The sequence below is a fragment of the Herpailurus yagouaroundi genome, unplaced genomic scaffold (genome assembly GCF_014898765.1).
Source record: "Herpailurus yagouaroundi ecotype Mexico unplaced genomic scaffold, PumYag 163, whole genome shotgun sequence".
In the NCBI taxonomy this organism is placed as follows: domain Eukaryota; kingdom Metazoa; phylum Chordata; class Mammalia; order Carnivora; family Felidae; genus Herpailurus; species Herpailurus yagouaroundi.
This window is the reverse complement of record NW_024412404.1, coordinates 47,808,857-47,835,594: the sequence shown is the minus strand read 5'-3', so window position 1 is coordinate 47,835,594 and position 26,738 is coordinate 47,808,857. Positions and strand designations below refer to the sequence as shown.

Below are 26,738 nucleotides of genomic sequence, written 5' to 3'. Positions count from 1 at the left end.
CACACACACACACACACACACACACACACACACACACACACACACACACACCTGCAACAACATGAATGCAACTAGAGAGTATAATGCTAAATGAAATAAGCCGGTGAGAGAAAGACAAATACCATATGATTTCACTCATATGTGGAATTGAAGAAAGAAAACAAATGAACAAAGGAAAAAAAAAAAAGAGAGAGAGAGACAAACCAAAAAAGAGACTCTTAAATATAGAGAACAGATGGTTACCAGAAGGGAGGTTGGTTGGGGGATGGGTGAAATAGGTGAAAAGGATGAGAGTACACTTATCTTGATGAGTACTAATATAGAACTGTTGACTATATGTTAACTCTACCGGAATTAAAATTTAATAAATAAATAAAGTAAAAAAATCTTGTATTAATTCTGGTCTTAGAAATGTAAACTACTATATACTAATCTGGATGTAAATTTTAAAAAATAAAAAAATAAAGTTAAATTACAAAGTTAAAAAAATGTAAACTAATTTGTTAAAAATAATTTTTGTAAAACATGTTAAAACTTTGTTAGCTTCTATTTGACAACATCACTCTACAACATTCTAGAAGTTTGAATTACTTTCGTGTACTACACAAAAAATTCATGAAATAGGATTAAGTCACTTTATGTCATATCACTTTAGTGAAAATCTGATTTTGTGACTAGAAAGCAACTAATCAGGAAAGAAAATGTAAAAATGAGCTTTTATATAAGCGAGTCTTCCAGATCCTAAATCATTAATTTAAAAATTGAGAGAAAACATGCAATGAACAATGAATACGTGATGATCAAATAAATGGACCCTTCACAGGATAAAGGGGCTAGGTTTTTTTTGTTTTGTTACAACATCCACTATTAATAGAATGACTCTGGTCATGTGATATTCTTCAGAAATTAGGTTTTGCAGTACTGTTATTAGCTTGGCTTACAAACATAGTATTTTTCATCACCTTGCTATTACCCAAAAATGTGGTACAACAGAGCACCAACTCTAAGAAACTTCTTTTTTCATATCCAATGGGTTTTTTATCAGTAGTCCAGAAGTGTAACCAATCTTTGGAACCTCGTACTCTTAGAAGCTATTTATAATAGGTCCATCTGAGCTCCTTAAAACAGTTTATTGCTAACACAAAGGAATTTTAAGGAGTACTTAAAATCTAGTTACGTAACAGTTTACTCAAGTAAAAAGAACAGTTAGAAAATGAAGCCCCGACAGACAAAATACTGTAAAAAAGTAGTTAATGGATAGTGTTCAGATTTCAGCAGCACTAGTCTTTGTAAGCCAGAAGACACAACAAATGAAATATTTCAACTGTTGGCTTTGTTATGGAACTTTAAAAAAAAATTGTGTTGTGGTCAGATCGGTTTAAATATGATTGCTCTCTATGAAGTATTTTCACTTGAATATGGTTAAAATATTCTAGAACTTTAGCTGGTTATTAGACTAAAAAACTTTTAATTACATTCTAAAAATTTCTATATAATTCTTTCAAGCAAAAAGCAGAATGGTGCAGAGTACTGGACTGAGGATAGAGACCAGGTTTCAAGTCTTTGCATTTCCATCAACTGTTGTATGACCTTAGAATAGCTATTGTTAATCATTAGAGAGAAGCTGATAGCTTCTTTTAAATGCTATGATGACCCATTACTAAAGAAACACCTTGTAATTGTTAGAAAATCTCTAGCTGTTATGAATACTAAGCCATATATAGAGTTCAATTATTATTCGGTACACCTGAAACTAATGTAACGTGTCAACTACACTCAAGAAATTAAAAAAAACCCACCACTATCAGTTACTGAGCTCTTACTATGTGCTAGCCACTGAACTTTACATACATTATTTACTTCTCTTTAAACAAATTTTTTTTTAATGTTTATTTATTTAGAGAGGGAGAGAGAATAAGAACAAGGGAGAGGCAGAGAGAGGGAGAGAGAGAATCCCAACAGGCTCCACGCTGTCAGAGCAGAGCCCAACGCGGGGCCTGAACTCACAAACCATGAGATTATCACCTGAGCCGAAATCAAGAGTCAGACGCTTAACAGACTGAGCCACCCAGGCACCCCAAAGAGTACAGTTATCTTGATGAACAAATGTATAGAACTGTTGAATCATATTGTACACTTGAAACTAATATAACATTGTATGTTAACTACACTTGAATTAAAAAAAAAAATAGGGTTGGTTAATTAAAAAAAAATTTTTTTTTCAACATTTATTTATTTTTGGGACAGAGAGAGACAGAGCATGAACGGGGGAGGGGCAGAGAGAGAGGGAGACACAGAATCGGAAACAGGCTCCAGGCTCCGAGCCATCAGCCCAGAGCCCAACGCGGGGCTCGACCTCACGGACCGTGAGATCGTGACCTGGCTGAAGTCGGACGCCTAACCGACTGCGCCACCCAGGCGCCCCAAGGGTTGGTTAATTTTAAAGAGAAAGAGCCCTGGAACTGAATTGTTTCCCATATCCCCTAGAAGTAGAAATATTTATGCTTAGTTTAGTTGTTGAGGATTAAGAAAAACTAGAATCTCTCCCTATATTCTATTTTTAATTTTTTGAGGAACTTCCATACTGTTTTCCACACTGGCTGCATCAGTTTGCATTCTACCAACAATGCACGAGACACAATGCACGAGACAACAATGCACAATTTTCCCCCCTTTCTCACTAACACTTGTTATTTTTTGTGGGTTTGTTTGACTTTAGTCATTCTGACAGGTGTAAAGTGACATCTAACTGTGGTTTTAATCAACCAATCTTTTATTTACTTATATTTATTTATTTTTGAGAGAGAGAGAGAGAGAGAGAGAGAGAGAGAGAGACCACACAGGAGGGGCAGAGAGAGAGAGAGGGGAGGGACAGAGGATCCGAAGCAGGCTCTATGCTGACAACAGCAAGCCCAACGTGGGGCCCAAACCCATGAATCGTGAGGTCATGACCTGAGCCAAAGTTGGACATTCAACCAACTGACCCACCTAGGCATCCCTAAATCAATCCTTTTTTTTTTTTAATTTTTTTTTTCAACGTTTATTTATTTTTGGGACAGAGAGAGACAGAGCATGAATGGGGGAGGGGCAGAGAGAGAGGGAGACACAGAACCGGAAACAGGCTCCAGGCTCCGAGCCATCAGCCCAGAGCCTGACGCGGGGCTCGAACTCAAGGACCGCGAGATCGTGACCTGGCTGAAGCCGGACGCTTAACCGACTGCGCCACCCAGGCGCCCCAATCAATCCTATTTTTAATGTTGCACATACACAGGCATGCTTTCTAGTACTTCGGAGCAATATAAACCAGTACGAACTCTATTAGGGGAAAAATATTGGTCTTCTAAGAGGATTCTTTTAATTCAAAATGATGCAGAAAAACAGATTTTTTTAAAAAGTAACATCATAAAACATTGTCAACACTATGGGTTTTCCTCTGGCCGTGCAGATTAGAAACAAGAAAGATATCAGGCATAAACAAAAATTCCAGTTAAAAAAAATCTTATCTAAATATTTATGCAGTAACCACCCAACATGTATATTTAAAGAAATTTAGGTTTAAGGCACAAATAGATGAAATACTCTAGAATGATGGATTTCAAACTCTAAAAATGGCAATCCACAATAAAAAATACATTTTATATTGTAATCACATACAAATACATGAGATATTTAGCTGAAATAAATTTGTGATACTTTCTCTATGTAGTACATTCTGGTATTGTCTATTTTAATCTTTTTCATTAAAAAAATTGGTCAAATAGATTCTTGTTCTACTAATGGGTTATGACCCACCGTTTGAAAAACACTACTCCAGAAACTCTAAAAGTTATGGTCAAATGGGAAACACAAGGAAAAGAAGTGCATGTATGTACTTGAGACGGGGAGGGAGGAAATGAATATACGCTAGAGATGGGAGGGAGTCGGAAATGATTCTTTGATATTAAAAAAAAATGGCAGTAAGATCCTAGTGATTTGGGTGATAATTAAATTGTCCTCCATTTGGGCACTTAGAAAATGCCATCTATATTACTCCATGTCCATTTGTTTTTCACTTTTTCTTGACTCTTAGCTACTTGTAGTTCAATTTTCCAGATCTCTTTGCTTACGTTTGTAGTCCTCACAATGGCAGGGGACTCCATAAGTGGTGGCTGACTTGAATTATTTTACTGTATCACAACTCCTCCCAAAGCAATCTGGTTTGTATTAGTTCTAGGCTGGGAATGGTCAAAACAATCTTATGAAAAAATTATTATAAAAAGTCTTTCCAAACTTAATTCTTGGCAGTTTTAACAGCTTTCTCTAGAACATAAGCAAAAAAGATGGCTGTACTTTCAAGCACCAGGCCTATTGTTCCATATTTAAAACAAAAATCAAAGATATGCCAAGATTTCAAGGCAGCATATTTGGTTAAAACAACAGCAGCAACAATAACACACACTGGTTTATGGAGTTAGAGTTTTTCTTAATGAAATTTACTGTAAAATTGTGAAGGTGTTTACAGTTTTAGAAAACAACTTGGACCCTGCACAAACTATAACAAGCCACATCCTCAGATCGACCAGTGAAGTTTTCTTCATTTTAAATTCTAAAAGGCATGAACTACTTACTTTCAACTGCTAGCCAAGATTTTACATACAACTGACATGAAAATCAACAGACTTGGAAAAACCAAACTACACATAGATAAAAGTCAAGAAAAAAAGAAAAAAAAAAACAACAACAAAAAACCAAACCAACAATGGGCACTGAATAGCACCAAGTAATACAGATGACATTTTCTAAGTGCCCCAATGGAAGATTTAATTATCCCACAAAGCACTAGGGTCTTATTGCTATAATGGCTATTGACTCTATGAGAGTTCTCTTGGAATATTTCAGATGAGATTCAAGGATCACATTTTACAGATGCGAGGAAACTATAGTCAGAAGTGTTGAGTGATTTTTCTAAAGCTACAATGCTCAAGTATTAGATATTACTATAAAATCAAAATAATGATATATATTAGCAGTACCAAGCCATTCACAGATTGTTCATGGTCAAAATCTACTCTTTCAGTGAAATGTATGGAGAAAAACAGGCCTATCCCATACATTTTATGCAGGCATTTTATAAATACCATTGACTGTGAGGAACAGGCTATAAGTAAGGGCTAAAAATTTTAGTGCTTGTGAACAGACTGAATTGTATGATGTCCATCTAGCATGCGCAGAAAAGCAGATGTACAAACTGTCCAGTTGTTTAGTGGTAATCTGCTTAACCTAAATACACGAGGAACACATTTTTTATAAGTAACTAGACTTTTAAAGATTAAGATGTATCCACCAACATATTACACCAATAAGTCAAAGAAGTGCCTTTCACGTAATTCTTTGAAGGTTTTGAAGCCAAAATTAAAAGGATATCTGGTCCAAATCTCTTGTTTTCGAGATTAGATAACTAATGAAAGAAGTCTTCATAAAGAGATGTGCCCAAGAGCATACACTAAGCATCACCAGGGTGATCTACGTTCTCCTAGTCCAGAGCTCTTTCCACGATACAATATTGCTTCCTCATAATTTGTCACCCTGTATCTTGGTCCTCTCTATCAGTATTTTGGAAGCCAGATACATAAGATGCATAAAGACAAGGAGTATCAGAAGCTATGCTGATCAAGTATCTTCATGAGATAGGCAAAGATGAATGGTACCATAAAATATCATGGAACATTCAACACAATTTTGAGTTCCAAACAAAAAGGAACAAAATGCAGAGGAAAGGCCCTTAAACTGGCTCAAATTCATATGAAGACACTGCCACATGGGCATTGATCAATATTTTGGAACTTCTAACTGTTAACCTAACAGATGAATACTATGTCTTACTTGGAGGTTATCAAAATGACACTGATTGTGCCCTGGGTAACTAACAATAAATGTTGTTCAAGTTTACACTTTTACCCCTACAGTTAATTAATTCAGCATCAATTTTGAAAGAGTTGAGGGCCTTTGACTATTTATAATGAAATAAATTAACTTTCAAAAACAGATTATGCTGGCAATATACCCACTTTACAGATAAGAACTCTGAGGTTTAATAATTTGCCTCAGATTACCAATTGTTCTTTACCAAGTATGTAATTATTTATGGTTACAGATCTTAGTAGGTATGAAAGAGTTGACAAAAAAAAAAAAAAAGATGGAATGACTCAAAATACTGTCATTTCCTAGAAGTATATACAGCTATTACAACCTTGGTTACAGCCTTTCCTTACTGTGGTGCCTGAAAATACATTATAGGATCACAATATTTACCACCAAAACAGAAATGATAAATGCTCTGAAAGTAGTAACGTCTCGTATGACTATCAAATTGGTATAAATGTAGAAACTTAACTCTCTCTGGCCTATTGCCAGGATCTTTTCAAATGACTTCTGTTGAGTATACTTTAAAATACAACCATAAATTCTAAACTTTAATATAAGTCAGAAAACAACGAATCGACAACTGATTAGTAAAAAATACTATTACTCTAAGCCTTAGTTAAAATCAAAACTTAAAAAGTCAATGAAAACAACAAACAACAAAATAAACTGGTAATGGTCAACAACAACCCCTCATGTTGCTAAGTGTCCTTAATGGAATTTGATAGCTGGCTCAGTGTTTGACAAAAAAACAACCCGGGCCCCCCCCCCCACACAGATAAAAGAAAACTATCAATTGGAGGGCACAGTTTTGAGAATGTTATGGTTTCAAACTTTGTTTTATAAAGAAAAATAATACACTAATTAAGATAAATTATTTTAGCAAACATGAAAAATACATCCTGTGCTGGTACAACTGGAACACAGTAGTTACGTTTTAAATATACACTTTGACAACATCTAGGTGAAGAGCAGTAAATGTGAAAATTCTAAGCAGGTTGCTAGGTCAAAATTCAGCAGGGTGAGCCAAAGACTAAAAGTATTCAACCACTGGACAAGGCAAAGGATGAATCTAACCTCTTTCTCACTAAAGTACCAATACTTGATGAAGAATATTTTATTGATCAATATTACCTGTTGCAAGGAACAGTGAACCAGGCTCCCATATTGAAAGGCTGGGATTGGGGAAAAGAGGGGCAGTTACTTGCTTAGACATTGGCAGGGTGAGAAAAAAAAAATCTTTCATTATAAATAGATCAAATTTACCAAATATAACGGCCATGTAAGAGGCAGGGTTACAAATGTGAAAATATATATGAAAAGTTCAGATGAAGTGTATTGTCTTGAAGTCTAAACTCAACCATTATCTAGATTTAGTTCAGATTGTACCCAACATCAATTATTTGGAAAAGCAAATATGAAACTGACTTTTTAAAATTTTTATTGAAACAAATTTTTGAGAGAAAGAGAGAGAGAGAGAGAGAGAGAGGGAGGGAGGGAGGGAGGGAGGCGGGGGGAGAGCGAGAGCATCTTAAGCAGGCTCCATGCCTAGCATGGAGCCCCGATGTGGGGCTTGATCTCACAACCGTGAGATCATGACCTGAGCTGAAATGAAGAGTCAGTCGCTGAACTGACTGAGCCACCCAGGCACCCGAAACTGATTTTTAAATAAATAAATATATAGCCTTATAAAATGGTAAGTAAAACAATCAATCACAGAGAGGTGATCCCTCAAATATTTTGCAAAATCCAAAAACACATGGCCTTAGTGCCTTTACTCTCTTTTCTACAAAACTTGATGAATGTTCTGTATATATTCCCTCAGTCATCATTTGTCTTTAACATGGAGCTTTTGGAAATGATTGGGGGAAAAAAACAAAAAGATTTTTTTCTTCTCCTAAGAGAAAGTTGACAGAGACTAGTGGATTGATTACTCGAATGTACCTCTCAGACATTTAAGTTTCTGTTATTGAGTCCCCTGGTATCAGTGAAATTTTTAAAACTGAGATCTAGGAAACTATCCAGAACTTGACAGCTCATGATAAATGAGAGGTTTTAAAAAGTGGAATCACTGAAGGTTGTGATTTTTTTTTTTTAAAAAGATTCATTGCTCTCAATTTCTGGAGATACCTTAAATGTTTGGCTCTTACTATATGGTAGTCCTTCTGGGCAAGTTTCTTTTTTCTTTTTTTTTTTTTTAAAGAAACATCAACTCTCACATACTTCATAAACTGAAGTGTATTTATTTGTGCAGCACTGAGCTCGAAAAATTTAAAGTCCTTGCTTTTGACATTTTCTTGAGACAATGTCTGAAGTCAAATTTACTCTTACCTAATACTGTACATCTATCTAGAAACCTCAGGAAACTTTCCAAAGTGAATATCAGAATACAAGTAATATGGAAAACTTAACTCCCTCAAATTCCAATCTTACATCTACTTATTTCTCAAGGATTCTGAACTCAAGAAATTCTAGTTCTTCATTCTGAAGAAATGCAAACAATCCTACAAAACTCATTATTAAAAATGAGTTGAGTTTGGGGTGCCTGGGTGGCTCAGTCGGTTAAGTGTCCGACTTTGGCTCAGGTCATGATCTCACGGTACGTGGGTTTGAGCCCTGCGTCGGCTTCTGTGCTGACAGCTCAGAGCCTGAAGCCTGCTTCAGATTCTGTGTCTCCCTTCTCATGCCTCTGTCTCTTTCTCTCAAAAGTAAATAAACATTTTTTAAAAATTAAGAAAAAAATGAGTTGAGTTTGCAAAACAATCACCCAAAAGTCTAGTCTAGAAAACTGATTTGTTACTGTGGACAATACTTCTAATGGTCCATTCCTAATGGAGCCACAGTGACCAGTGAGAAATAGGAGGGGGCCTGGAAGGCACACACACAAAAGGCAAAGTTCTTTATTTTAAAAACTGAAGGCAAAAAATATATATAAAAAGTTAAAGAATACAGGGTATGCATAAGTCCCAAGAGTTCATCCTGATCTACTATTTCAGGCATCCCAACTAAAGAATTTTGGCTTTTATGATTATAACATATAAAATACAGCTGCAAAAGTCAATCCAAAAGCTGTAGGTAACTCAATACGTTGTCACTGCAAGGAAGTCTGATTTGAAGGAGTTCCCACCTTCAGATTTTGGCTAGTAAGGAGGATTTCAAGATCATCACAACTCCATCTGTTTTCCTTCTACGGAAAGTCTAATAGTGAGCCACGAAAATGAAATTTATTAAGCATAGGTAATAGTACTTGAAAATCACTTTCAAAAATATTTGGTCATAACCTGCCATTTTAGAAATCTGATAATTGTTACGGCAGTCCATGAAAAGAGATGTTCATCAGTGTCAGAAACTGCTTTTGTAAAAAAAGAAAAAAATCTATTTTGTGAAACTAGATTTTTCTTTTCTTCTTTTTAAAGCTTTTTTCCCCCCTATGAGAGAGAGCGTGTGCGCACACAAGCAGGGGATAGGCAGAGAGAGGGGGACGGAGGATTCCAAGTGGGATCTGCACTGACAGCAGTGAGCCCAATGTGGGGCCCAGACTCATGAACCACAAGACCATGACATGAGCTGAAGTTGGACGCTCAACCAACCAAGTCACCCAGGTGCCTCGAAACTAACTTTTTTCAAATGAACCATCCTTTAGATCTAAAGATCAACTTTACATACTGTACTGGGTTGAAGGTGCCCCCCCAATTCACATCATTACTTCAGAATGTGACTTGACTTGAAAATAGGGCCTTAATTTGTAATCAAATTAAGATGAAGTCATACTGGATTAGGGGAGGCCCTAAACCCAAGGACTAACGTCTTTACAAAAGTGAGAGAGATGTGGACACAGACATAGAGGAGACAGAGAAGACACAGGGAAAAAAGCTAGATGATGGAGGCAGAGGTTAAAAGTATGCTGTACAAGCTTGAGACACCTGCCAGCACCAAAAGATAGGAGAAGCACATGACAGGTTTTCCCTCAGAGCCCCCAGAAGAAACCAACCTTGCTGACACACTGAGTTTGGATTTCTGGACTCAAGAACTGTAAGAGAATACATTTTTGTTGTTTTCAGCCACTCACTTTGTGGTACTTTGTTATGGTAGTTCTAGAAAACAAATACACACGCTGTTCCAATGGAATTTCCATCTTGATGATAATACCGATTTTAAGGAGACAATTGACCATCGCAACAATGCGGACAGATAGCCAGACACGTTTGCAGAATCAAAGTTATTTCCTTAGAAATAACAGAAATCAAAACAGCAACACGAATGACATTCGATATAAGTTAAGGGCGAGGCAACACAGTTATCTTCACAGCGGCATGACTTCTGCAAACTGCAATTTCAGACTGAGATACAATGTTTCCAAGAAAATCTGAAGCCAAGAACGTATGAATGTTTTTGTCACCTCAGAAGCTGAACAGAAATTTCTTTGTAAAAAAAAAAAAAAAAAAAAAAAAGATTCACAATGAATGCGTAATACGAAACAGTATTAACACAGTTATCAAACTATAAAAGATTACAGTTTGATGGAATTTTTTTTTTTCATTTAACCAAAGATGGACTTAAAAAGCCACTTGTTCGGATTAGCAGGTTTCTTGCCATGCCTACATACATGCTGTACTTCTGCCCATCTCCCCACATGAGGGACCACTGACCCCTAACCTGCAGATTCGGCATCGTGCCATAGGCTCTGGATCCCTAGGATTACGAAAATCCGTAAGAAACTAGTTAAGCAGCTCATCAAGTATAATCTTACTGCTGCTGCTTCCGCTCTGTTGTTTGACTTTCACTTGAGCAATACTTTTCAAACTCTCTCAGCCCTCTACTCACTATAAAAGGCAGCCTATAACTCTTTCTCCTTTCTGTCAGGTAACTCCAAATATTTTCAAAATTGGACCTAAAGTTGCTACCCCAGGTCTCCGTCTTAGACCCTCTGTTTTCTCTTGTTCCCTGAGGTCACCTGGTAGCTCGCATCTTGGCTCATAGGGGATTTCTGATGCCATGCAGAGGTCACTGATTGATTCCCCGGCTAGCCTTCTCTCAATTATCAAAACACCCTGCCCCTATGCTCTGCCTACGTGCCAGGGTTTGGCATCTACTGTTGAATCGACAGTCCACACACTTGGGTTCTTTCCCACTGTCTGTTGCTAGGGTTCTGCCCTGTTCTCAAGGATCTGCCTAGATTCCAAATCCTTGTCAGGCATGTTCGGCCACTCCAACTCCATCCCTCACACTATCCTTTTTAGTAACTTAGCTTGTGTGTATTTTCATTAAGCAAATTACATCAGAATTTTCAAAAACGCCATTTTTGATGAAAATGTTTTTACGCAAAGAGAGGGGTAAGGGCTAGTAGTCAACATTTCTTGACCATCTAATGTCTAATTTGCTTTAAGAACATAGCTTCTTTTGGGGCATCTGGGTGGCTCAGTCGGTTAAGTGTCCAACATTGCTTCGGTCATGATCTCACCGTTCACAGGTTCAAGCCCCACAGCGGGCTCTGTGCTGACAACTCGGAGCCTGGAGCCTGCTTCGGATTCTGTGTCTCCCCCTCTCTCTGCCCCTCCCTCACTCGCCCTCTCTCTCAAAAATAAACAAACACTAAAAGAAATTAAAGAAAAAAAAAGAATGCAGCATGTTTTAACTCTTTTAATCCCTATAATAACCCTAGAAAGGTAGGTGCTATTCCCATATTCATTTCACAGACTAAGAGCAGAGAGAAGTTACTTATCCAAGGTCACACAAGAGTGTGAGTGGAGATACGGAGATATGAATTCAAGGAGACTGGCTCCAGAACCTCTGTTCTTAACCACTGTGCTATTTGTTTTTTTTTAAATTTTTAACGTTTTTATGCATTTTTGAGAAAGAGACAGAGTGCTAGCAGGGGAGGGACAGAGAGAGGGAGGGAGACACAAAATCAAGAGCAGGCTTCAGGCTCTGAGCTGTCAGCACAGAGCCGGACATGGGACTCGAACCCACAAACTGTGAGATCATAACCTGAGTTGAAGTCGGATGCTTAACTGACTGAGCCACCCAGGCACCCCTTACTGTGCTGTATTGTGTCTCGACCTTTCACGATTCCATCCCTCCCCTTAATCCCCAATGATGTTTTACAATTTTTAGTCATTTCAAATTTATACCCATTAAGATCCTTTGGTAAATGTTTCCAACTCCTCTCTTACCCCAGGCCCCACCTCTAAGCGAACCACCTATATGAACACCATATCTAGGTCCCTACCTCTAGTATGAATTCTTTGGCAAAATATATATTTTCATAGATTTTTCCTACCACAAAGTTTACCTGCACATGAAAGCAGGTGGTACAGGACCTGACACCGAGGAATTAGATTATTAAGTCAATAATAAATAAGCAAAATTCCTGGTCATTCACCAAGTTTAATCTTCCACCAACTACAACTATAATTGTGAGCTTTAGGAAGAAAAGGTAGTTGTGGGTGAGTCCTCTGGATCCTAATACCTAGATTATATATGCCCCATTATTTCATCTAGAACTGTTTGGACATTTATTATCATTTAAAGAGGTCTAGGTTCTGACCAAGTATAATGTAAGATTTAGCCTTGAAAAGTCAAGGGCACCCAGCTGGCACAGATGAAGGAGTGTGTGGCTCTTGATCTCAGGGTCATGAGCTCAAGCCCCATGTCGGGTGTAGAGACTACTTAAATAAAACTTTAGAAAGGTAGGCTTAGTTGATATGAATAAGAACCTTGAAAATATATGTATACCTTTTGATATTTTATGACAACTAATTCATATATGAGAAAAGAGATGGAGATTCTTTTCTGACATTGAGACAATGGGAAGAGAAAAATGATTAAGTCTCTAATCCACAGCTGAAACCTTCCATCTTTTTTTTTTCTTCTTTTTTTCAACGTTTTTATTTATTTTTGGGACAGAGAGAGACAGAGCATGAACGGGGGAGGGGCAGAGAGAGAGGGAGACACAGAATCGGAAACAGGCTCCAGGCTCCGAGCCATCAGCCCAGAGCCTGACGCAAGGCTCGAACTCACGGACCGCGAGATCGTGACCTGGCTGAAGTCGGACGCTTAACCGACTGCGCCACCCAGGCGCCCCGAAACCTTCCATCTTAATAAAAACTAAGAACATTTGAAAGAAGACTTAAAAAGTCTAATGTCAAATTCAGGAAAAAAGAGAAAGCATTAAATGAATCCATCATTTAATTTATGGAGGAAAATTTGACAAAGAGAACAGACATGCAGATTTTTAAAAGATGCAAAATACCTTTGTAAGGATAGCAGAGAAACAAAACATTTATAAACCCAAGTAACAACTGTCCCAAGAAATAAATATTGCCCTTCCTTAATATTACCTAATTAGAACCAAAATAAATAGCATCTTTAAAACTTAAAGGTGTTAGAGCTTAATAGGACATAAAATATTATTACATCTAATTCCACCCCCTCAATTCTCCATATGATGAAAGAGGTCCCCAAAAGAATGTGACTTCTCAATGTGTCCCTCAATTTATTTCACCTGAGACTTTTCACATTACCTAGACCCACCTTATCTGTTCTCAGATACATAAAACGTATACATATAAAGATCATATGACCTAAGAAAAGATTTAAAATACAAACTGCATTAAAACATCCCTTTAAAGGTTTGGCAATAAACTAATTTCAGAAGCTACTATGCATTGGAGCACCTGGGTGGCTCAGTTGGTTAAGCGTCCTGTTCATCTCGGCTCAGGTCAAGATCTCGTGGCTCTTGAGATTGAGCCCCGTGTCCAGCTCTGCGCTGTGTGGAGCCTGCTTGGGATTCTCTCTCTCCCTCTCTCTCTCTGCCCCTCCCCTGCTCACATGTGCATGTTCTGTCATAATAAACATTAAAAAAGAAGCTACTATGCATTAAATGTTAACTTTTATGAAAAAGAAAAGTCACCTGATGCCTCAAGCTCCCATTTCTTGATTTTAAGTAGTTTGTAGGTAAGCATACAGGGTTAACAACACACAAAACAGATTTTTGGTGTTATTTTCATAAGAATTTAGAACCATTTATACCATTTTTTAAAATAATGAGAATGCTGCTTTTTCAAGTTTTCCTCGTAATTCACTAGAGAGAATAAACTTTATGACTCAGCTTTTTGTGCGTATTCACACATGCCTGAAGGGTCCACTTAAGTTGCTTGTTATATTTTAAATTCAGGCTTGGAGTAGGATTCTTGTTTTCCTGAGGCTCACAAAGACTAGACTCAGCTTAGTTCTATAGTGCCTATTTAGCTGGACTTAAAGCCGACATCAAGTACTTTATTGTCAAATAAAAAGCAATCTTCATGGAGCTTAGTAACTTAAGTAGCTCTCCAGAGTTTGTTAAATATTTTGTTTCTACTTTTGATCTCTATTGTCAAGGAAGGGTTCTGTAGAGTTGTAAAGTGCCAGAAAGTGTTTGTTTTGTTTTTTTTTTAAATATGAAATTTATTGTCAAATTGGTTTCCATACAACACCCAGTGCTCATCCCAACAGGTGCCCTCCTCAATGCCCATGACCCACCCACCCCACCCTCCCACCCCCCATCAACCCTCAGTTTATTCTCAGTTTTTAAGAGTCTATTTTAAACATCTAAAAGGTAGTATGGACACTATAACCCTTAGGGTTCATGGTTACAACTGAGAAACACAAAGCTACCTACTGTAATTTTCCAAAAACACAATTTTCGGGGGTGCCTGGGTGGCTCAGTCAGTTAAGCATCTGACTTCGGTTCAGGTCATGATCTCATGGTTTGTGGGTTTGAGCCTTGTGTCCAGCTTTGTGCTAACAGCTCGGAGCCTGGAGCCTGCTTCGGATTCTGTGTCTCCCTCTGAGCCACTCCCCTGCTAGCTAGCTCTCTCTCTCTCTTAAAAATAAATAAACATTAAAAAATTAACTTAAAAACTCTGCAAGTTTCTTAGTCCCTCCTTCAAGGAAAAAAAAAAAAAAAACAATCCACCTTGGATTCCTATCTTTAAAAAATACTTAGGAATCAGCCTGGGGGGTGGGGGGAGTTCTAAAATTCGGGCTCTGAAAAGAGGATGGAAAAGATTTCCAAGTTTATCCCTCACAGACTTAGAGGAAAATGAGGACTTACCCAAACAGAAGCCTTTTCCCTGACTGATGCCTTGCTCACATTATTTCTTATATGCTAGGACTGTTTTCCCCTCTAGTCTCCATCCATCCAACTTGCTTTTTTTTAAATGTTTATCTTTGAGAAAGAGAGAAAGACAGAGAAAAGCAGAAAGAGAGGGGGACACAGGATCCAAAGTGGGTTCTATGTTGAGAGAAGATAACCCGATGCGGGGTTCAAACTCACAAACCGCAAGATCACACCTGAGCTGAAATTGGACACTTAACCGACTGAGTCACCAAGTGCCACCATCCATTCAACTCTTAATCCATACTTTGAGGTCTTACTCAAAAGTCAACGCCTTCCATGATGGCTTTCCCAATCTCTTCCATCAGAATTAAGAATTAGCCTTCCTCAGCTCCCACCCCAGTACTGCTCCCAAAACAATTTTTCAGAGTCTGTGTTGCCTTTATTTGAGTAGGTCTGTCTAGCCCAGTAACTGGGCCAACATCTTTTTCCTTTCTTTACTGTCTGCTTACAGTTATACAATAAAGGTTTATTAAACTGAGTGAGGGGAGTAGGACTATTGAATCATAATATCCCATTCTCTACTTCTTTTAGAATAAACTAGGGCAGAGAATTTAGAGCAACCCTAGAAAACTGGGCTAATCATGGTTTGTTCAGAATGGCCAGCTACCCAAGATGGTTGAGGTAATGAATACTGTGACCTGAATATGAAATGTCTTAAGCTGACTGAAAAGTAATCAAAAAAGAATGACGATATAAAAAGAACAATTTAAACAAGTCTGTATTTTCTCCTGGATTTTGAGACTAGGTACAAGTGATGGTACAAAAATGTCATCTTAAAATAAAAAAAACTACTGATCCAATCCATCAGCAAACACTAACTCAGCTGTTAGGTAAAGTCTACAAGGAAATATGAGGCACAGGTCTAGGTCCTGCCTTTAAGGACTTTTCAGCTTAATCATAGAAAGAACTAAAACACGACTACATGGTAAGATAACGGAGAGTAGAAACCAGTTTATGACAACTGTCAAAAGAAAAATATAAAATATCCAAGAGTTGTTAAGAATTGCTGTTAAACAGAATTTTGGGTTAAGACAGTAAAGGAAGATTGAAATGAAAGGTAAGGTCTGATTTTCTTCACGTATAAAGTGAGGTGGTTATAAAATTATTTTAAATACAATTTAAAATTGTATTTTTACAATTATCCAAATTGTATAATTTGGATACAAGTATCCAAAATTGAATGAGATATATCTCATAAGAGGGCTTGACATTTCATGAGAGAAATGAGTTTGAGGCTTTTTCTTTATACCAGCTTCTTGGTGTGGCTTCCAAAACTCAAAATGGGCCTTTAAGTGGACATTTTTCATACCTGAAAGATGTATATGAAACTATTTAATTTATTCTCGTTTTTTGGGGGCAGGAACTGAGTAAACCTGCAGGAAGCTCATCGCCGTTATTAACACATTTTTCTCTTCTTTGTTCTTTTTAACTGTCACGGCTTTTACGCCCGGCGGTTACTGATGGTCAAATGCATTCTGAAGCCCATCCAAAAGTTTGTTGCTTTTTTTTTTTTTTTAGGGTGACATGCAAAACAAAGCAAATATTGGCTTAGTTATGACACTTGTTGTTCTAATACATTAATAGCCTATTGTTCACTGTGGTTGTCTCAACAAGATAATACATTGAAAAACAGCGTTTCCTGATAGGAAGTGAATTCCCACTGTGTGTCACAGGACCCCAGCCAAAAGCTGGGCTCCGAAGAAGAAACAGCAGTCCCTTCTTGGATTGCATAACGACCAGAGTAATGATTAGATTTTTTTCTCCTCTCTCTTTTACACGCACACACACACACACACACACTTAAAATGGTTTTCTGCTTCAGCTCAAACTATTATCTATTTGACTGACTGTGCTATCATAGGATTGTTTTTCTAAAATGATTGTGAATGTTTTAGACAAAGCTGTTCAACATCCTGTAGACAGCAGTATCCTGTATATTTCCAACTATAGAGAATTTCCTTAGTCGTAAATGCCACAATGGATGGGGTAACTTGACAAAGAAGGTATCAGGATGTGTCATCAAGACAGTGTGACCATTTTCAAGGTGTCATACAAGCACTAGATGAAATCATAATATATGAGGTACAATAATTACAACAGGTTTTTGTAGATCGGATACATTTAGCTAGGCAAACACTGAGGCTAAATTAGTCCAACCACCGTTGCTGTCTTTTGTTTAGAGTCTGATTAGTGAGAAACCGACGTCACTAGCAGATCCACACACAGAAGAGTGTGCCCTCCACGGTAGATGACACTGTCCAAACAAGACATTAAAGCCCCCCTTGTTTTCATCTATTTTCACAGTCAAACTTTGAAGAACTTCCTCTGTCCCAGTTATACTTAACCAGTGGATACTAGAAAATTCTAACAACGGAAAAAATAAGAAGGTTGTCATTTTAATAGATTCCAGCGAGGCTGTCTCTGTCATTTCGGTACTTTCACCACTTAACACAGTGCGTATTCGTAGGCGGCCCTCGATACATTTTGCTGAACTGAACCATATGTCAAACAACTGCTATGAAAATGACCACAGAATACCAATAGGATTTATGTAGCACTGCTTACATAATAAATAACATCTCTGGTTTTAGAGAAGGATACTTATTCAAGGTATAGGAAGGCTATACCTAGGCTAAACCAGCATACAAACACACACAGACTCCCCCGACCTCTGGGCTGAGAAAATGCCTTTTATCTTCTTGTTGTTATTAAACAAATCAAACAATGAAGTTCTTTGCCATTCTGCTTTCAGGACAGCTGTCACTTGACAGAATTACAAGAATAAAATGGTGAAACAGGCAATCCTAAACATCTTATGTGTGATGCAGCAAAAATTCCTGCTTCTGTTACTTTTTAACTTTGCTGTGTAACTTGGTAACTTTGCTGGCAGGATGACAGCGTGCAGGTCACCTCTAGGCTGCTTCCTCAGCACCAAATCAGAAAACTTTAGCTGTGTTGAGCACTACTAGTTTTAGCATTCACTGAAACAAGACATGGATTAGAGGACTAGAATATGAAAACAATTTAAGCAAGGGGGCTAATGCCAAGTTTCAAAGCCCTGAGGATTAGCCTTGAATGGTTAGATTCACTGAAAATTACAAGGATCCATTTTAAAAACAAACATCACCTCACTCAGAATCTTCTCCTCAAATATTCAAGTTTGATAAAAAGATCTGCTTTTTCCCGGAATGGGTTTTATACTTTTGAAATGGGCTTTTTAGAAAAGGAGAGTTTATATAAAATATAATATTCAACTTCTTTTTCACATTCTTAAACTTTAAAATAGCTTAGTCCACATGGTAGGTCAAATAAATTACACATCACACAATATACACAAAAGATGTTTTCAATTTAAAGACCAGAAACTTAATATAAATTGGGTTATATAGCTTAAATCAATACCCTAACAAAAATGTACATAAATACTATAGTTGGAAAGGGCATTAAAACTCATATAGTTGGAAAGGGCATTAAAACCAATCTCTCATTTTATAGATGGCAAAACTGAGGGTTCAAGGAGATTAAGTAACCTGCCCACAATCTTACACTCAAGTTACCAGACTTTGAGCCCAATGTTATTTCATTAATCTGCGGAAAAATTACTCCCAGGACAGTTCTTACCCACTCATAAATGGCAGGGACAGAGAGGCGTACCCTTGGTGCTCTAGCCAGAGGAGAATTTGATGAGGGGATTCTCTATTTTTGCACAGCACTATCACCCCTTTCCTATAGCACCTGGGTTCTGCCCCGAAATGGAGATAGGACTGATACCATAAGTATATCTGACAGGGGAGAAAGGGAACAACTTGGAAACAATCCAGATATCTATCAAAGGACGACTGAATAAATTATAGTACATCCATCCATACACTGAAGTACTATACAGCCATTAAAAAGAATGAGACACATAATGGTATGTGTTGTATAATTTTGTTTTTTTTTTTAATTTTTTTTTCAACATTTATTTATTTTTGGGACAGAGAGAGACAGAGCATGAACGGGGGAGGGGCAGAGAGAGAGGGAGACACAGAATCGGAAACAGGCTCCAGGCTCTGAGCCATCAGCCCAGAGCCTGACGCGGGGCTCGAACTCACGGACCGCGAGATTGTGACCTGGCTGAAGTCGGACGCTCAACCGACTGCGCCACCCAGGCGCCCGTTTTTTTTTTTTTTTTAAAGGGCACTCATCCATAGAAATTATCTGGAAAAAGAAAGAAGTTTCCCCCCTAAGGAGTAGGGCTGAGGGATTAGGGTTGCAAAGAGACATTTTGTCATATGCCTCTTATATGGTTTCATCTTTTTACTGTATGTATTTTTTAAGTTATAAAATTAACACTTTTTAAAAGTATGTTAAAGCAGAGAAGGGAACTTCTGTAGAGTCCTGGGAAACCTCTGGTGAGAGAGATAGAGATGAGGGTCTATCAATAGTAACCCGATACTCTACATCTATTTCACATGACACATTATATCCAATTCTCTAGAAAAGACTTCCCAACCCGTTTCATGTTATGGTATGTGTATTAGTTTTCACTAATATAGTATGTATGAATAAGATTTGTATAGAATACTGGAATAATCATGAGAGAATGTGAAAATAGATAATTTTTATAATTATAAAAATAATTACATAATTATTACAAGAAAAAAAATAAGATGAAGTATTACTGGAGATATTAACTCCTAAATTCCAAATTTTATAAGTTCCAAATAAAATCTACTTAGAAAATCTCCCTATTTCGATATTTAACAACCAACTGGTTGGCAAACTTTGCTCTGGAGCAACTATAAAAAAGTCTAAGAGTAAATGTATTCTCCTAGAGTTCAAGGGGACAGTAGAGATCATCTAGTTCAGTGGACTGAAACCAACATTTTAAAAATGAAACATAAAAAAATAGCAGTGTTTTCCGTGCCATAAGGGAAACTTATTTCAGAAATTAAGTGGTGTGTATGTGATTTGTGTATTGGTTCAGGATGCAAAACACAATTTGAAATATTTTTTCTTGTTGAGGTGATGACTTATTAGCCAATTCTGCTCAGAAATAGAATCAAAATGTAAACTTCCAAAATTTCTAATATACACAGTTTATTTAAAGTAAAGCTTTAGTTTTCATGTCATTTATAAGAATGATTCTGGGTTAACATCTAAACATTTTTTTCCTCTCAATTCTAATCTAATACATCCCCTTTAGTATTGCTGGAAAAGGCATGTGTCTTTACAAAGAGAAGTGGGGTAGGTATTCTCAGCTGGAAAAGATCTTAGAGAGCTAACCCAAATTCCCAAGTGTCCCTGAAGAAACTAGTGGGGCGCCTGGGTGGCTCAGTCAGTTAAGCTTCCGACTTCGGCTCAGGTCATGATCTCATGGTTTGTGGGTTTGAGCCCTGCTTTGGGCTCTGGGCTGACAGCTCGGAGCCTGGAGCCTGCTTCAGATTCTGTGTCTCCGTTTTCCTCTGCCCCTCCCCCATTCGCACCTGCACGCTCTCAAAAAATGAATAAGCATCCAAAATTTTTTTAAAAAAAGTGAAGAAACCAGTGTCCAAAAGAAATAGCCTTTTGATTACCAGGCTAGTGTTTTTTTTCTGATACCAAGCTTCTACTTTATTCTTACATCTTTGTGATGTTAGAAAATAGCTAAACACAATTACTACTAATTTTCAAAGAGGAAGCTAAAGCAAGGAAAGTGTACACTTCACAAGTGTAAGTCCAAAAAGGATGACACAATGTCACCCCGCAAGCTTTATGAAAATCTGACATTTTCAACATTCAGCTTTGATTTCAACTGAAGCAAGTTGTTCGTCTTGCTTGTACTGAATGGGTGTGTCTATCCCACAAGGGTACGTGATGAACACGCATGAGAGGAAGACAACAAGTCAGTGCAGAAGAGATCACGAAGCAGTCTCTCTCTCAATGTGCCTACTTTGGTCAGTGCATAATTAAACACTCCACAGGCATGAAAACCTAGCTACAGATGGAACCCCAATATCTAAGCGGGGGGGGGGGGGGCCCAGATCCATTTGCAAAGAAAAAATTGCTGAAATGTGGACCTCATTGAATAACAGCAATTCTCTCCTATAGTTCAACTTACTGTTCACGTCACAAAGTCTAGAAAGAACAGAGGCACAGACAAGGCAGGGAACAGAACTTTGGGCTGCAGCCTTCCCCAACTCTTCTGACAAATACCCAACAGCAGCAGGACAAAGCATCATTATGACAGAAATAAAGGCTCTTTAGATGCTGCCTTTTTTTAATTCAATGAACCCACTCTTACACACAAAGTTCATGTCACGATGTCTCGAAATACAGTACCGTTAGATTATGCTGTTAGTGGGTCCAATAAATTCAGTGCAAAACACTACCTTCAAGCATTTTTATGTTAAATAATTAGCACATTTGGGAAACTACCAGTATTTTCCTTAATTTAAACAATCACTGTGATCCCCTAAGCAAAAACAACAGTTCAGTAAATTGTTTAGAAAAAAAAGAAAAAAAAAAGCAAACAAGTGAACTAATAGGAAAAAAATTTAGTTGAGTGATAAAGCCGCAGGCTCCTTCCCAAGGAGAGCACGGCATATTACCAGCAGCTAACACAAAACTAACCATCTATCTTATCGGTGCTTCCCCCTAAGCTATGCACTATCAGTTTTACAAATAGACAACCCATTACTTACAAAACAATTTGAAGTTGCTGTACATTTCTTAAGCTGGTTTTTGTGTGGCAATTCTGAAGCAATGCTGCCCTAAAAATGAACCTTGTTTTTTAAACAGTGAGATATCCACACTCAGGTGCGGTTAGGGCAAGGGTGGAGCCCACTCTGGGGGAAACAACACACCCAAGCAGACTTCAGTGACAGCACGTTGCACATTCCTACTGCTACCCCATTTTTCAGGGCCTCAGAATCAAAACTAATTGGCTGATGATCCTCCAAGAAATGGGGGAAAAGTTCATGTTGTAGATCAGCCTTCCTGCCATGAAATAAAATAGGGGCTCATTTCTTCTTGGGGAAGAAAGTGAAGATAAAATGCAAGGTAGATCACACAGCTCAGCCAGCAGAATGCGAGGAGGAAGGGAACTGACTACTACAGAGGAAGTCCAACTGTGCCAGCTTCTAAGTTTAGCAATAGAAGCTTCTGCATATCTCAAGGTGTTGGCAACACAGCTCACTCTAGAACTTTCCTTTTGGCCTAGTTGGCCCAAACAGGGGGCCCCATCGTGACCATAAAAGCATGACCCACCCTTCTCTGTCAAGGGTCTAGTTCTCCTGGCAATGCAGAAACAGTAAAAGCATTTTCTTATCCACTAACTGGCAAGAGTTGCCTTAAAAAATAAGGGATTCGATTTATAAACTTGCTTTGGTAGAATATTAAAATACATAAAAGGAAGAATTATTTTGGTGAAAATCACGAATTTGCATACCAAACATATATATTTTGTCATCACCTACTTCTGCAAATAATTTCATAAGAGTTTTGATTTTTTCTGATTGCCAAATAAGATATCCTGTAAGATGTACACATACTGCCTAGAAACTTAGTGTTGAAAATAATTTATCAGTTCTTGAAACTGTTACCAAACATCTCCTTATAGTTCAAAGTGATTTTAATCAATACTACTCCTATATGTGTACTTTCAGACATACAACCAACAGTAACTTTTAATTGAACTCCTGTAACTCATGGAATAAAAAAATTTTTTTTCTTTTTCAGTAAAATTTTCATATATGCAAAAAAATAAGCTATATAATCATTTACACTGAATTTAAAACAATGAAAAGGCTTTTGGATAAGACCAGGAAAATATTATTTTTAATGATACATGTTGTCACATTACCCTTGCCAATTGCTACTTTTTCACAGTGGAACAATAAACCAGTCTGGAGTACTGAACATTTTGATATTTTCTTTTTTTTTCCCCTGATGTTTTCAGAGATGGCCTAGAACACTCTCTTTCAGGATCCTAGGAAGGGGGTGCTTGCTGACTGATCTAGCTTTTTGTTGGATTATGAGGTTGCTCTTGCCATAAAATAAATAAATCCATTCCAAAATACTTCTCATAGTCCATGTGATTGAGCTATTTTTCAACCATATATGTATTTATGAACGGCCTGCCATCCTTTGCTCTTTTCCATCTCACCCCCAAACTGAACTCCCAGGTAGCAGATATTATATTTAAAGAATCCCATTTTGATATTTTTTGGATTTGCACTGCTGGAAATGTCTGTTTTCAAGTCAAACTTCACTTTCACAGCTGCAAAGGAAATGACAAGAGAAGAAAAACACAGCCAATGTATATCAGCAATTAATTCCATCCACAACTGCCCAGCTGTTTGTGCATGGAAGAATCAGTCTGTTTCCTTTTGGGGCTTTCACCACTGAAAATTAATACTGCACATTCAGAGACACAAGCTGTTTGTAACATGTCAGGAATGCGCACAAGATCACACAGAGTTGAAAAGACAAAATGAAATCCAGATCTAGTTATCATGGGACTTACCAGTATTATTTCATAGTTAAAAAAATTAAAAAAAAATTCCTAAAAACACCCCAATCACAGAGCAAAATACATGAAAAAATATTCTCCCTTCTGAATATTATCCTTCCAATAAGGAGGAAAATCTGCCAATGACATCAGATTTAGTATCAAGAATAGACACTCTGATTTACTGGCATAGACAAGGTGTGACATTCTTAGGAATCCACATGCCCCCAGTACGTTAAATTCAGCCAATACTTTTTGGACGACACAGTTGCTTGCCCAATGTGTAGTTAGTCCCTTAAAAAAAATCCTTATAAACGTGAAAGTTGTTGGGAACCAACGCTTTCACTACAGTCATACAGAAAAGTTTTTCTTGGTTAGTTCAGACATTATTTGGCACTCATATACACTTGCCTGGTTCAGAGATTCATGTAAATTTACAGATCCAATCTTCTAGGGTAACTCTCAAGCAATCAAATTTCTCCTTCCCTCTTCCTACCAGTTTCGTGGATTTTAAATAAAAACACTCTCTACAGAGTGCCAAAGGCCTAACAACTATAGTATGAACTCCTGTGAGACTCAAAATATCCTAATACCCCTCCCACTGCCCTCCAACTCCAATTTTATTTCAAGTATTTGTTTCATGTAAATCTTGTAAAAATGCCATTTTGTTACATATTTTCAAACACACAGTATTGGAAAATAATGTGTATTTTTAATATGTAAAATGACTTGTAACCAACTGTTATGAAAGTTAGGAAAAGAGATGACATTTTTAGAAGAAAGTAAGTCAAAACATATTTTAGCTATCTTATTGATTTTTATATGGAATTAGGTACCCCCATGACTGAACTCATTGTTCTAAGGACTCCCCCCCTCTGTTTTGCTGTAAAAGAGTTCATGCCCTCCTAATAATGCTCATACATTCTCAAACACAACTTGGATGTGACACTAATTCGGGGCACCATCAAGGGCTAGGGCTTAACCAATGAACAGAAGATAAGCTCTCTGTTTCAAATATGAGGGGGACATTCCACAGGCTTCAGAATGAAGATACTCTCAAGTGCCAGAACTCAAACCAGCACAATGAGAAGTTGTCTCCAACTCAAGTGCTGGGAAAGCATGAAGTGTCATTTTTTTTAAAGAAACATAAGGCATCTCAAACTTGTGGTAGACTGAAAACAAACCATAAAATCAAAACAAAAGTGCTTTTCCCTTAACAAGGATATATCTGGGGTGGGAGGGAGAAGAGACAAAAGTTTAATCTCTGGCTGATGGGGACGTTAATTCTAGAAATATGGTAGAACCATTAGTGACTCAAAGAGCCACAGATATGAGCTTTGCTTGGCAAGCTTCAGTTCTGTGGAACGTTCAGACTAACTTGAAATGTCTAAGAGAAGGAACCTTCCCATCTACAAGGCTGGCTAAGGAAAGAAAAGGTTTCTCTAAGCTGTTTAAATCAGGTCAAATTCATGACACTCCAACTAGAGCCGGAGGTGGTGTTAAAAAAGACTCTTCAAGTGAAGGGGCTGTTAATATGAAATTGTCAACTCATTTTAAAAGCAATTTCCTCACCCCAACAATTTATTGTAATAATATCTTAAAAATAATACTGATTTTATTCAAAATTTCAAATTTATAGCAAATTTGAAAGAATTTTACAGTAAGCACTATATAAGCCCTCACAATTGTCTGTTTCCTGGTAGAGCTCTCACACGTGCTGCAAGCAACTGGCAGGCTGGGCCCCTCAGCACCTAGCATAGGGCAAGTTCAAATATTATGGACGGTAAATGAATAATACCCTTTGCCTGTTTAATATCTAATAGATGGTTAAAATCTATTTAATATCTAATAGATGGTTAAAAGGGGTAATCCAGGATTTAAGGATGAAGCAGTTACAGAAAAGGCAAGGTTGGGAATAAGTGAAATATGGGTTAATGTTCAAAACTGGGTTTTTTTTTTTTTTTGCTGGCTAAAAAAATGTCAACAACATAACCTACAATGATTGGCAAATTAAGCTTACTGAAGTTGAAGCAGAAATTCAGAAAATCATTACGTTTGAAGATGGTTAATTTTTGTTTTAAATGGGGATCATGCCCAAACTAGTCAGCCTGTATTATATCTGAAGGTTGTCAAACTTGGAAGAAAAACAATATGTGGCTTTGACTCTCCAATGGCATAATACTTCCAAAAATAATGCATTTTATTAACAATCTCTTAGAGGAAGACAAAGACTACATAAAAAAAATTCAAAAGTGAAGAGTAAATACATATGTGCTATTAAAAAACCTGCATTCACAAGTAATTTCTGCTTTGGGGGAAAAGTTCAAAATACAGAACAGCAAACAAATGTAATATGGCCACATGACACAGGAAACATTCATGACACATGCAATTTCTTGTTAAAAATATTACTGTTGCTTTGATCTGCTCCATCCAAGAGTATGGGACTAACGTAGGCATTTTTTAATTGTTTTTCTAAATATGAGACAAAATCTAGTTGGAAGAGTATGTCTCACATTTCAAATAATTTATCCAATTAAAAACTATTTTTTTTAATCTTGGGAAACTTAAGTATTCTCATCTAAAAAAATTCAAGTACTTTGCTTAAACACTGCTAATAAGATAGGTAGGTGACCAAGCTGACAATTCACATGACTTAAAGCACCAACCATCTTACTTCTCCCCCATCAAGTTCTAGAACACTTGCTACCTGTTCACTGCAAGAACCACATCCTGCAGTCTAGAATGAAAAGTTCCAAATCCCCAAATACTATCATAAGACAATGCAAGAAACAGGTTTAGAAATGTTCTCTCCTTTTTCATGCCCATTCCTCACTCCAGTTCCACTGGTCTCAGTGAAAGTATCTGGATACTAGGTGGCCAGCTTTCTATTTCCTTAGGCAAACTGGTAGTATGAGAAGAGGTTTAACTGAAACAAAAATGAACAGTGGTGCCTGGGTGGCTTAGCTGGTTAAGTGTCTGACTCTTGCTGACAGCTCGGAGCCTGCTTGGGATTCTCTCTCTCCCTCTTTCTCTGCCCTTCCCTTGCTCGCGTGCATGCTCTCTCTCTCTCAAAATAAAAAAACAAACAAACAAACACAAAAACAAAACTAGCCTGTAAACACATCTCTTCTTAGCATTATAGAGGCACTTCAGTTCAGCGCATTATGCTTTCTGCCCCCAAATATTACTGAAGGTGGAGAA

At 37.4% G+C, this 26,738-nt stretch overlaps 1 protein-coding gene across 6 annotated transcripts in view; it reads right to left on the bottom strand.

Annotated features, from left to right (window-relative positions):
• The window catches only part of ADD3 (adducin 3), a 127,173-nt gene that overhangs the window by 33,755 nt on the left and 66,680 nt on the right, over positions 1–26,738 (bottom strand). Inside the window, exon 1 of one of the 6 annotated variants that reach the window (XM_040486388.1) lies at positions 21,727–21,851. The exons of the other annotated variants lie outside the window; for them this stretch is intronic. The gene's annotated coding sequence lies outside the window, so the exon portion shown is untranslated. Of the gene's footprint in view, positions 1–21,726; positions 21,852–26,738 lie in introns of those variants that run through there. 6 annotated transcript variants of the gene reach the window in all.